Below are 12030 nucleotides of genomic sequence, written 5' to 3' on the forward strand. Positions count from 1 at the left end.
TTTCTGTCTTTTATTGAGCCCCTCTTTGCATGAAATGTTCCCTTGGTATCTCTAATTTTCTTGACGAGATCTCTACCATAGAATGTATCACAACCTGCTCATACAGATGGCTATACTTCCCCAGCACTCTTCAACTGGATTATGGACTCTTTGAAGGCAAGCACAGTACTTGTGTATCTTGTATACCCACCCATAGCACCTAACACCGTGGCTAGCATACAGTCAGTGCTCAATATATAACAAGTATGACTGTTGATCACAGCCGTGCATGTCCTGACGTTTTCTTTGCCCTTTCATTTTGTGATGACTTTCCTATATGCTGTTTTGTTTAAGAGCAGGATCCTTGGAGCTAAACTCCCTGGTGTCAGATCCCAACTCGAGCAACTCTTCGCTGTGTGATTCTGGACGACGAGTAAGTTAAGTGCTGTACTTCAGTTTCCTTGGCTGTAAGACGGCCTCATCAATTGTCGTGAGGATTAGATGCATTATCACAGGTCTTTGCTCAAATGACCCCTTCCTCGTGAGGACTAGGCCACATGATCTAAAATCACACCCTCCCTGTGTGTCGGCATGTCCCACTTGCCCCTGCAGGCCCGCTCTCCATCCTTCTCCCTTTTCTGCCAGGGAGCCAGCCTGCATCGTCAGGTTCCTTTGCTCCTTGTCTTCCAGTTGAGTTCGGCTGAGAGGGAAGCCTGCAGAGGATGCGAGGGAAGGAGGGGTTTGGGGTGCTTATTGCCTCATGCGGGGTTGCCTTGGGCTGGTTTAGGGCTGGCTGGGTAATCACAGAGGAGGCTCTCTTGACAAGACCTTCTTCCCATTCCCTTCTGGTCCAAGGGCAATAGTATCCCCCTAGTTACCAGCCCAGGGGTACCGCACCGCCTTGTAGGTTCTCTATAGCCTGTTCACGTCTTTGTAAATTGTCCATTTTACACAGCTTCATGGCCCATTGCTAATGGTTTTGCTGTAGGGCCAAGTCTTTGAGACACCCAGAACTGGACCATTAGGAGAATGTCCATATGGTAACCCTTGTTGGGGAGATCGATTCAACAATGCAACAACAAACTCAATCTAATATTACCATATGAATGAACCTACAGTAAGGCCCTGCATCTTAAAGAGAGCATCTGGAATGAAAATGCTGATTAAAAGACTATGTGGCCATGGGGACTTCCCTGGTGGTTCAGTGATTGAGAATCCGCCTTTTATCCAGGGGATGCAGGTTCTATCCCTGGTCTGGGAATCAAGATCTCACATGCCTTGGAGCAACAAAGTGTATGTGCTGCACGTGAAACAGAGCAACAGCCGATGGCCCTTGCCTCTCCCACTGTGTCCTCTGCCTGCCTTTTGTCTGTGGAAAACTCTAGTCAAAGAACAAGTTTAATCAGAAAAGTGAGAAATGTGGAAAGAAAGAAAAACAGTCAAAGGAGACTAAATAATAATAATGATAACGTAGTCATTAAATATAGTCAAGAACCTTTAGTTTTATCTCAAAGGCTGTAGATACTATTCTGAGCCATATCTTGTGAGACGTCTTATCAATACTAAAACACCAGGTGAAGAAGTTAACTGCATGATGACCAGACTGTACCCAGGACATAAGCTGCCATAATTCTGAGAACTGACCACAAAGAAATGGGAACAAATGGCCCCTGGAACTGAACATTGACTGTACTTAAAGCAACCAAGAATAGGCTGGTCAGACCAGTGATGACCAGTTTGAAGGTGATGGTCAGCTGACTGTGCTGTTCCTGCACGTAGCCCCTCCCCCTCACTCTATGAAAGCTCTCCCTGAGTGTTGGAGCATTTGGGGGTGGTAGGGGGTGGCGGAGGCCTTTGGACAGATATCTGCCCCCCTCCCCGCTCAGTTGCTGGCATCTGAAATAAGGCAAGCTTTCCTTTCCGCCAGCCTGGCCTATTTATTGGCTTTTGAGAAGCTGGACCCACACACTTCTTTCGGTAACACACATAGAGTCCATGTGCAACACGGAAGATCTTGAATGATGAAACAAAAACTCCATGTGCTGCAACTAAGATCCAACAGAGCCAAATAAATAAATAAATGTTGAAAAAAAAAAAAAGATTGTGTGGCTATCACATCCACTTTGGTGCACTAGATCCACATTTGGACCTGCCGTAACAGTGAAACCACTATTATAGGTCTGGGAGGGCCCATCGAGGATCTGTCTGACTTATGAAGTTGCTCGTGCTCAGGGAATATGCATTATTTGCCAGGAACGTTGACCTGTGGCTCCAGGGGGCACAGTGGCCTCTGGATCTGACCAACTGGCAAAGCGGTTGTCTTGGGTTCTGACCACCGTGAATGTGGTTTAGGTGTATGGAGTGGCAGTTCTCTTCCACCAAGCCGGCAGCAGCGAGACTCTCAGGACCCTGATGAGTACCTCAGTCACGTGCAGGACTTCCCTGCTATGCTACAGTCTGCTGATGAAATGATCTCGATGGCACTCCTTCCAGCTGTCCACACGGAATTCACTTGCTCCTCCACACATGCTACCTGCATGTGGAGGGTACGAATGAGGCTTGGCAAGGCTGGTTTGCGGAGCAATCACATTAGCCATCCCCTCAGGATCCTCCGTGGGCACTGAGGAGGTGGACAAACCACCCCGATGGGTCAGGCAAGTGTGGCGACTCCTGGATGCTTACAGAAGTAAAGGTTCCGGGAAAGGACAGATGGACTACCTCATCCCAGGCACACGACAGACTCCAGCAAATCTAGGAAGAATATACACAGCGAGCTCAGGAAATAGACCAGGGTGGAGGGGTAAATACCCTCTCTCCTCTTCTTCCAGACCTGAACAGACAATGCTAAACAGCCTCAATCAGCTGCCCGTGCCAAGGCCAGGGCATGAATCTGTCACAGTAATAGACCATTCCTACCTGCTCTCACCGTGCTCAATTATGGGAAACCTTATCGGTGTCTCACTCTTTGACGATGGCAAGGGGCCCTGCTCCCAGCAGCCCACAGCCTACTAGTACCTGCTGTGCCTGGGGCCTTTACAACCGTGTTCTCATCCTCCTCGTGGATGATTTTTAAAAAATTATTTATTTGGCTGCTGCTGCAGCTAAGTTGCTTCAGTCGTGTCCGACTCTGTGCGACCCCATAGATGGCACCAGGCTTCCCCATCCCTGGGATTCTCCAGGCAAGAACACTGGAGAGGGTTGCCATTTCCTTCTCCAATGTGTGAAAGTGAAAAGTGAAAGTGAAGTCACTCAGTCGTGTCCAACTCTTAGTGACCCCATGGACTGCAGCCCACCAGGCTCCACCGTCCATGGGATTTTCCAGGCAAGAGTATTTGGCTGCACCAGATCGTATTTGCAGCATGCAGGATCTTTAGCTGAGGCATGTGGGATCTAGTTTCCTGATCAGGGATCAAACCCAGGCCCCCTGCATTGGGAGCTCGGATACTTAGCCACTGGGCCACCAGGGAAGTCCCCCATGGATGATGCTGAGGCCTGCCAGAAGAATATTGAGCCATGGTGCCCTTTGTAACCCCTAAACTCTCCTGCATTCTGGATATCGGTCCTTCATTGCTTTCTCCTTGGACCTAATGGCACCTGCATACAAACTTTCATGATCACACAAGACTGGTGGGCAAGGCAACATTTTCCAGCACCAGCCTCAGTGCCACTGACACAACATGTTCCTGGGCATTAAGTACATGGCTTTCACCATTTTATGCAGGTTTCCCTCCCATCAGTTCAGTTCAGTCGTGTCCGACTCTTTGCGACCCCATGAATCGCAGCACGCCAGGCCTCCCTGTCCATCACCAACTCCCGGAGTTCACTCAGACTCACGTCCATCGAGTCAGTGATGCCATCCAGCCATCTCATCCTCTGTCGTTCCCTTCTCCTCCTGCCCCCAATCCCTCCCAGCATCAGAGTCTTTTCCAGTGAGTCAATTCTTTGCATCAGGTGGCCAAAGTACTGGAGTTGCAGCTTCAGCATCATTCCCTCCAAAGAAATCCCAGGGCTGATCTTCAGAATGGACTGGTTGGATCTCCTTGCAGTCCAAGGGACTCTCAAGAGTCTTCTCCAACACCACAGTTCAAAAGCATCAATTCTTCAGCGCTCAACCTTCTTCACAGTCCAACTCTCACATCCATACTTGACCACTGAAAAAACCATAGCCTTGACTAGATGGACCTTTGTTGGCAAAGTTAATGTCTCTGCTTTTGAATATGCTATCTAGGTTGATCATAGCTTTCCTTCCAAGGAGTAAGCGTCTTTTAATTTCATGGCTGCAGTCACCATCTGCAGTGATTTTGGAGCCCAATGACCCACAACCTCTCTGGAAGAAAATCACCCTGGGGACAGCCAGGGCTCTCACTGTCAAGGTTATCATCACTCCATAGCTCAGGATCTAACCACACAGCTTTGGACTATTTGCTGGCCAGCTAGGGGAGTAACCACACCGGCCAACATCTCCTGCTCTTTCTGGGTTAACACTTTGAGCCAAGTCAAGAAGCCCATGCAGCGACTGTGGCAGCAAGCCCAATGTCCCCAGGCTACTTCTCCATCTGAACCTGGGGCTTTCTCTCTAGACTTGGCATGGACTCCATGGCCAGATGGCTCAGGCCTCTGTGATGGGCTTTGTACGATTACTGCTCCAGGCCTCCCTCCAGCATTAATCCATCATTGCCTGTTTGGAAGTGACTTATCAGCTCAGTTGAATCTACTCTTGTTTATTTTTGGTAATATTTATTTATGTGTTTGGCTGCACTGGGTCCCAGTTACGGCAACCAGAATCTTCAGTTTCAGCTTAAATTGCAGCATGGACACTCTCGTTTATGGCATGTGGGATCTAGTTCCCTGACCGGGGATTGAGCCTGGACTCCCTGCACTGGGAGAGCAAACACTTAGCTACTGGTCCATCAGTGAAGTCCCTGTACTTATTGATTTCTACTCCCTTTTGGTAGGCTTATGTTTCATGAGCCCCTAGGCCAGAGGATGGGCCTTTGAAAAACAATTTGGACTGTACTGGAAGACCCTAGCGGCACACTCCAAGTTTCTAGCAGCAGGTGGGCTCCAGAGGGGCCTCCCTTCCCAAAGCAGAAATGATTCCACACAGTCTCTACTTCCCACGGGCGGCTCCTACCCTCAGCACCACAGACAATTCCCCTGGGGTCTGAGCTCAGATCATGTTTTCTTTACTTGCAAGACTAATCTTACATTTGCCAAAAATAATGTAGAGTAGGGGATGGGGGTGAGGGGTCCATCTCCCGCAGCACACTCTAGGAGGTTTCCAGCTACACCTCGTCCCCAATGTCTCTCTCCACGAAGACAAGAGGTTGGACTGATGACCCAATGCCTCCAAGTTTCCCCAGTAAAGCCGGATTTGCATCTGTGCTGTGTGACTTTGTGAATTCACCTTCACCTTCACTACTCACATCTCCTGGACCTTGGGGCTCAGTCTTCAGATCATTTCTTTACTCCTTCTCACTCTCTTGGTGGTTTTAAATATCATTTTACTGGGACTTCTCTGTGGGGCTAGTGGCTAAGACTCCAAGCCCCCAATGCAGGGAGCCTGGGTTCAATCCCTGGTCAGGGAACTAGATCTGGCACACCACAACTAAGACCTGTTGCAGCCAAATAAATAAATATCATCTACTGGTACATGTCAGTGATTTTCTAAACTGTATCTTGATACAGACTTGTAAGTCCCAGACTCTAACGTCAAACTGCCTGCTTCTACACCTTCACTCGGACATCTCAAAATCCACAGAGTCCATCCTGAACTCTCTGCCTCCTCTCAAACGCTCTACCACGTGCGGGCTTCCCCATCTCATAGTAAAAGTCAGCCCTCCGCTTCCAGTTGCTCAGGCTGAAAAGTTTGGAGCTGGTCCTGACTCCTCTCTCCTTCTCTCACATCCAGCTCTAATTCATCAGCAGCTGCTATTGGCTCTACCTTCCAAGCGCTTCAACTCCTGGGTTGGGAAGGTCCATTGGAGATAGGTTACCCACTCCAGTTTTCTCGGGCTTGGTGGCTCAGCTGGTAAAGACTCTGCCTGCAATGAGAGAGACCTGGGTTTGATCCCTGGGTTGGGCAGATCCCCTGGAGAAGGGAAAGGCTACCCACTCCAGTATTCTGGCCTAGAGAATTCCATGGACTGTATAGTCCACGGGGTCGCAAAGACTCGGACACGACTGAGTGACTTTCACCTTCATTTTCCAAGCATATCCAGAGTCTCTATTCTCACTGCCTCCCCTGCAGCTCCATGCCACCACCATCTCTCACCTGAATGAGACCCCAGTCTTCCTGCCCCTGCCCTTCCCCTCTAGTCCTCTCTCAACACAGAAGCCGGAGTGCTTGCTTCCTTAAAATTGTGTCAGGTTGGAATTCCCTGATGGCACAGTGCATAAGAATCCACCTGCCAATGCAGGGGGACACAGGTATGACCCCTGGTCCAGGAAGATCCCAGATGCTGCGGGCAACTAAGCTGATGTGCCGCAATTACTGAGCCCACGCTCTAGAGCCTGTGAGCTGCAATTTCCGAGCCTGTGTGCCGCAGCTGCTGAAGCCCGTGCCCCACAGCAAAGAGGAGCGCCCGATCTACGCAACTACACAACAAAGACTCAGCAGAGCCGAAAATAAATGCTTTTGAAAAAAGTGTCAGGTCACGCCCTTCTGCTCCGAACTCTGCAATGACTCCCATCTCACTCAGAGTGAGAATCACAGTCCCTCCTGCGACCTGTGAGGTTCCCTATAACCTCGCCCTCCTCTTTCTTTCTGACCTCGCCTCTACTCTGTGCCTCACTTAACCTGCTCAGCCACTGGCCTCTTTGCTGTTCTGCACACTCTTACTAAGGCTCTGCCATGGCCTCTCTTCCTGTTGTCAATACGCCCTTACTCCCCTTTGGTGACTTGCCAAATGTTTCTTTCTCAAGGAGGCCATCCTGACTGCCCAGTTTAATACTATAATCTACCCCCTTTTACTAGGTTCTACTTACTTTTTCATAGCATGCATCACTTAAAAAAATTATTTATTTGTCTGCACTGGCTCTTAGTTGCAGCGTGTGGGATCTAGTTCCCTGACCAGGGATTGAGCCTAGGCCCCCTCCCCTGCATTGGGAGTCCGGAGTCTGAGCCACTGGACCACCAGAGAAGTCCTGCGTTTATCACTTTCTAATATACTGTTTAATATGCTGCCCCTACTAGAATAAAGGGAAAGGAATAGGAGAGAGTAAGAACAGAAAAAAAGGGGGGAGAAGGAGAGTGGAGAAAAGGAAAGAGAGAAGAGACCCTAGGGACCATGAGGGGAGCCCCCCTGTCTGATGGTAACGAGTGGTTATCATTTTCTGAGCACTTGCTACGTGCAGCACAGAACCATGTGCTGTCTGCGTGTTGCATGTAATCCTCACCTGGACCACGAAGGACTAGGTTCTATTCCGTTACCTGGTTTTACAGACCTGCACACTGAGATCCAAGAATAGCCAAGGAATCTGACCGAGGTGACATAAATGATAAGTGGTGGAGCTGGGATCTGAGCCCCCAGCAGTCTAATGCAAGGGTCCACTGGGCAGGTTTTTAGACTGCAGGTTGAGAATTTTTGTTTTTCCAGAGAGCAGTGGGCAGCCATGAAAAGTTGTTTAAGCAAAGGACTAATATGATCTCTCATCTGTAAAGAGGATGAATGCACCGGGTTATTGTGGAGATTATCTTAGTTCATGGATGGGAAGCTCGTGGACAAATGCCTAGAGAGATGCAGGGCACCCAGGTTGGGCTGGAAGAATTTACAGGTGGTCATCTGCTGCCACCATGTGGTCATTTTGCTGTATGACATGACATGGATTCTGGTCTGGCTAAATTTGTTAGAGGTGGTATGGTCCGGGTGGAGAAACTGCTTTAAGGCTGGGGCAAAGGGCAAGGGAACAGAACTCTGGAGAAATATGTATGCAGGTCAGGAAACAACAGTTAAAAATGGATATGGAACAACAGACTGGTTCCAAATACGAAAAGGAGTATGTCAAGGCTGTATAATGTCACCCTGCCTATTTAACTTGCATGCAGAGTGCTGCTGCTGCTTCTAAGTCGCTTCAGTCGTGTCCGACTCTGTGCGACCCCATAGACGGCAGCCCACCAGGCTCCCCCATCCCTGGGATTCTCCAGGCAAGAACACTGGAGTGGGTAGCCATTTCCTTCTCCAATGCATGAAAGTGAAAAGTGAAAGTGAAGTCGCTCAGTCGTGTCCGACTCCTAGAGACCCCATGGACTGCAGCCCACCAGGCCCCTCCGTCCATGGGATTTTCCAGGCAAGAGTACTGGAGTGGGTTGCCGTTGCCTTCTCCGTATATGCAGAGTATATCATGAGAAATGCTGGGCTGGAGGAAGCACAAGCTGGAATCAAGATTGCTAGAAGAAATATCATTAACCTCAGATATGCAGATGACACCACCCTTGTGGCAGAAAGTGAAGAGGAACTAAAAAGCCTCTTGATGAAAGTGAAAGAGGAGAGTGAAAAACTTGGCTTAAAACTCAACATTCAGAAAACAAGGATCATGGCATCCAGTCCCATCACTTCATGGCAAATAAATGGAGAAACAGTGGAAACAGTGGCTGACTTTGGTTTTTTGGGCTCCCAAATCACTGCAGATGGTGATTGCAGCCATGAAATTAAAAGACGCTTGGTCCTTGGAAGGAAATTTATGACCAACCTAGACAGCGTATTAAAAGCAGAGACATTATTTTGTCAACAAAGATCTGTCTAGTCAAGGCTATGGTTTTTCCAGTAGTCATGTATGGATGTGAGAGTTGGACTATAAAGAAAGCTGAGTGCCGAAGAATTGATGCTTTTGAACTATTATGGTGTTGAAGAAGACTCTTGAGAGTCCCTTGGACTGCAAGGAGATCCAGCCAGTCCATCCTAAAGGAGATCAGTCCTGAATATTCATTGGAAGGACCGATGCTGAATCTGAAACTCCAATACTTTGGCCACCTGATGCGAAGAACTGAGTCATTGGAAAAGACCCTGATGCTGGGAAAGATTGAAGGTTGGAGGAGAAGGGGATGACAGAGGATGAGATGGCTGGATGGCATCACTAACTCAATGGGCATGAATTTTGAGTTAACTCCGGGAGTTGGTGATGGACAGGGAGGCCTGGCGTGCTGCAGTCTGTGGGATCGCAAAGAGTTGGACACGACTGAGCGACTGAACTGAACTAAAAGGGCAAGGGAAGAGCTCCCTGAGAGGAGCTGGTGTCCTGGGGGTGAGGGTCTTTATCAGCAGAAATGCAGAACTCTGGAGTGAATTAAAGTGAAGTGAAGTGAAAGTCGCTCAGGCGTGTATGACTCTTTTTGACCCCATGGACTATACAGTCCATGGAATTCTCCAGGCCAGAATACTGGAGTGAGTAGCCTTTCCCTTCTCCAGGGGATCTTCCCAACCCTGGGATCAAACCCAGGTTTCCCACATTGCAGGTGGGTTCTTTACCAGCTGAGCTGCAAGAGAAGCCCAAAAATACTGGATTAACTGATTAAGATATTGAGCCCTGGTTTGCCAGCGCAAACCGGAATGAGAAGTGATCCTTCCCTGCGTGTGTGCCAAGTCGCTTCAGTTGTGTCCGACTCTGTGAGACCCTCTGGCCTGTAGCCCACCGAGTTCCTTTGTTCATGGGATTTTCCAGGCAAGACTGCTGGGTTGCCATGACCTCCTATAGGGGATCTTCCCAACCCGGGGATCGAACCCACGTCTCTTACATCTCCTGCATTGGGAGGTGGGTTCTTTACCACTAGGGCCACCTGTGAAGCCCAGATCCTTACCCTAGAAAACCTCATAGTCTGATGGGGAGATAGCATGGGAGAGGCATTAGTGTCTGGGAAACAGCGAAGACTCCTGGGTTCGATTCCCAGTCCTGCCACTTCCTGCAGCCATCACTTCTCAGAGCTTCATTTTCCTCGCTGGGGAATAAAACCTGCCTTGTGGGATTGCTGTGAAGACCACGGACGTAACACAGAAAACACTAAGCACCTGTGCGTGTAGCCTGCTCAGAGCCTCAATAAAGATGAAAAAAGCAGCCAGGTACAAGGAGAAAGAAATCCTGGGTCCCAGGTCCCTTGCTGTCACTGAGTTCTCTATGTGACCTTAGCAAGTCAGCTCCCCGCTCATTGTCTGTTTCACCAGCCATACAACGTGGAGCTCAGACAAGATTAACTCAGATCTCTTCTCACTCTAATTTATCAAGCCCTTTTTCTGGGTCAGCCCAGAATTCTAGTCTCCAAAGAGGAAGATCCAGAAGGCTTGCCTCCACCCATTCACATACTTGATCTTGAGCATTGGCCAAACAGAATAATTCAAGTCCTGTCCAGTCGTGGGGTGATTGGGAGGCAATTATGATGTTCTATTGAGATACTGATGTGGAAACGGGTGCAATCCATGAACTGCAGAGGAGCCTTGCTCCTAAAACTGTGGTCCACGGACCAGCAGCAATGTCATCTGGGAGTTTGTTAGAGATGGAGATCCTTAGGTCCCACCCCCACCCACTGACTCAGCACCTGCTGGATTCCCCTACCTGCATTTAGAATGAATTGGAAAGTGCTCTGGGGCAATGGTTCTCAACCTTGACCACACAGCAGAATCAATGAGGATTTTTCAAAAACTGTGATGCCTGGGCTGTATCCCTAGGGACCTATCGGGGGTGGGACCCAGACACTGGTGGTTTTTATAAGCTCTCCAAGTAATTCCGATGTGCAGCACATCTAGTATAAAGAAGGCAAACGCATTCTCTCTTTTGTGCCAACTAAAATCAAAGGGTAGCAACTTTCTGGAATATTCACTGGGGAAGATCTATGTCTGCCACAGGTGCTGGGTAGGAAGTGTGGCATAAAAGCCAAGTTATAAAAAGAAAGTAACTTTGACGGAACCCTTCCTAGGGGCCAGGTCCTGGGCTACCTCCTTTGCACACACATATTACAGTTTAATCCTCACAATAACATAGACATCATACCCATTTTATAGATGGAAAAACAAAGAGGGCCCCAAGGTAGTTACAGAACTGGGATTTGAACAGAGTTATGTGAATATGTATGGACTTCGCAGGTGACTCAGCCATAAAGAATCCACCTGCCGTTGCAGGAGGTGAGATTCGATCCCTGGGTTGAGAATATCTCCTAAAGAAGGAAATGACAACCCACTCCAATATTCTTACCTGGAAAATCCCATGGACAGAGGAGCCCGGTGCTACAGTCCATGGGGTGGCCAAGAGTCAGACATAACTGAGCGACTGAGCACGCATACACACAAATGAATATGTAACAGCGAGGCTGACCCCAGTGGTCTTCAAACTGTGTTCCTCGGAGCCCAGGGTTCCTCAGAGGTCGCTGGAGGGGCTGGTGTGGGTGATGGCAGTTCTGGGAGGCCCTAGGGTCGAGTCGAGGCTGTTTCCTGGCAGTTCCCATTGGCTTTCCTCCCCACACGGGACTGGGCAGACACTCCTCTTGGAGAGAGCATTCCTGGGCCAGGAGCATTTCGGGTCACGTGCTGCCACGCAGTCTCCCTGACAGATGTGCCCCCCTCCCCGCTGCTCGGGGACCCCAGAAACTAATCCCCTTGGCGTGTGACACACGGAGGGATTAGTGCCGGGAAATCGGAGCCACATCTGGCAGCCTCCGGGGAGCCGGCAGGGAGCTTGTGCAGGGCCACCCTCGTATCCGGGAACACAGGGGCTCCGGGAGGCGCAGGTCGGAGCTGCCCCGTCCTCCTGAGCCTGCAAGGAGAGGGTGAGTCGGGGGCAAGCCCCCAGGGCTCTGACAAGGCTTGTTTCTGAGGCTTGAAGCAGGAGGAGGAGCTGGAGGTAGAGACGGTGGCAGGGAGAGCGACCGACTGTCCTGGTTCCCCCCCGACAGAAGGGGTTTGGGGCTTTCGTGCTGAAATCAGGACAGACGGGGCAGACCTGGGCAACCAGGGTTTTCCCTGAATTTGTTTCCCCTTGCCTTTGAAGTGGAGCTTCATGAAATGGGGACGCAGTCCTTGCCCTGGAAAGCCTCATAGTGTTGGTGGGCGGGGGAGACAACGTGGG

This window comes from Bubalus kerabau, chromosome 3, assembly GCF_029407905.1.
Source record: "Bubalus kerabau isolate K-KA32 ecotype Philippines breed swamp buffalo chromosome 3, PCC_UOA_SB_1v2, whole genome shotgun sequence".
Taxonomy (NCBI): Eukaryota; Metazoa; Chordata; class Mammalia; order Artiodactyla; family Bovidae; genus Bubalus; species Bubalus kerabau.